At 43.1% G+C, this 1652-nt stretch overlaps 1 pseudogene; it reads left to right on the top strand.

Annotated features, from left to right (window-relative positions):
• The first annotated feature begins 252 nt into the window (after positions 1–252).
• Positions 253–1378, top strand: LOC123001342 (60S ribosomal protein L34-like; annotated as a pseudogene).
• Positions 1379–1652: the final 274 nt, after the last annotated feature.

Genomic DNA, 1652 nt, shown 5'->3' with positions numbered 1-1652 from the left:
TGTAACAATAGCCACCACATTGAAAAGTTAGGTGTATTTATTCTTGATAAATTTGACGATCCCTTTGAAAAGTCCTCCCATTTGTATTTAGTCAGATTTAATAAGTTTGGAGTAAAATTTACTTTGGTTCGTTGAAAAATAGTCTGGGGTAAAAATATGGGTAAGTTTAACTAGCACCTCCTGTAACGTTAAAAGGAACTGTTCATTAAAAAATTTTTTTTCTTCCAGGGACTGTGTCTAGAGGCATTCAGAATGATGCAGTGTTTGACATACCACCACAGGCTGTCCTACAACAGTCTAACAAAGCCATCTGTCAGAACCAGGGCCAGTCGTGGTGTCCCTAAGGCTGAGTGCCAGGTCCCTGTCCACACTCCCGTCACTGCCCTCTATGCTCGGTCCAGGGCTTTTCCAGAGTTTGGTGCCAAGGCTGACAAGGTGTTGGCAGAAGACAGGTCTGGGGAGCGTGACAAGGTGTCCTCACAAACAAGATTCCTCGGCAACATCTGTGCAGTCCAAATGAGAACACGGTTGGGCTGGCTTCTCCAGAGTGCCTGCTCGTGCACTGGGGCTCCCTGGGGCAGGATGTCCGGGTCCCACACTGCACCCCTGTGTGCCCAGAACACCTGGGAACCTGCTTGCCAGACAAAGCCTTCTTGTTCCCCAATCTCAACCAAAACCTTTACCAGCAAGTTTCCTGTGACATCCCAGCTCAGGAAGGCCACGGCCTTTGGTTGCCATTGCCTTTCCATTTGGCAAAAGCAGTTCATCCTCCTGTCTCCGTGGCCCCAGCAGACCTTGCTGCCTGCTGGGCACCGCAGTGCTTTCCCTGTCTTTCAACGTCAGCTGGGACTGTCTGGCAAGGTGGCCTCAGGACAAGTGTGGGCAGAGAGCGCAAGGCAGTGGACAGTTGAGAAAGATGCTTCCAAGGAGAACCTTATGTTGCAGTCAGATATCATCTTCCTCCGGAGTCTAGAGTGTAAATGTTAGATATTTGTTAGTTTTCATTTATGGAAGGAAAATACAAAATTCTTATTCTTTCCATAAGAAACAAACAAAAAACCAAAAAAAAAAAACAAAAACAAAAACAAAAAAACAGGCTGTCTCGAATCCCTAGTAATAGAGTTGTTTACCTTTATACCAAGAAGGTTCTGAGAAGCATCAAAATCCACATGTGGCCCATGCCCAGGCCAGCTTAGTGGAGTTCATGCCGTGAGACCTAAAGTTTTCCTGAGGTTGTCTAAAAAAACATGTCAGCGGAGCCTTTGGTGGTTCCATGTGTGCTGAATGTGTCTCTGCCAAGGTCAGGCGTGCTTTCCTTACTAAAAAGCAGAAAATGGCTGTGAGAGATTTGAAGGCCTAAGCACAGTCAGAAAGCTAAATTTAAAAACGAAGATTTTTTTTTGAGTAATGGAAAAATCAAGTGGCAAAAAAAAAAAAAAAGTTTTATACTCATCCCTTAGAATGAGACAAAGTAAATGAGTATTATTTGAATAAAAGGATGGAAACTAAATGGAAAACGAGTTTAACTCTGACAAACACCTGGAGAACTGAAGAAGCATTTTGTTTATTAAATTTCCAGACAAGAAATTTTTTTTTTGCATGTAAAAAATATAGAGCATTTCCTACTCTAAATAAACATGCTTCCTAATTTA

Source organism: Ursus arctos, unplaced genomic scaffold (genome assembly GCF_023065955.2).
Source record: "Ursus arctos isolate Adak ecotype North America unplaced genomic scaffold, UrsArc2.0 scaffold_13, whole genome shotgun sequence".
Classification (NCBI taxonomy): domain Eukaryota; kingdom Metazoa; phylum Chordata; class Mammalia; order Carnivora; family Ursidae; genus Ursus; species Ursus arctos.
This window is presented reverse-complemented; position numbering and strand designations above follow the sequence as displayed.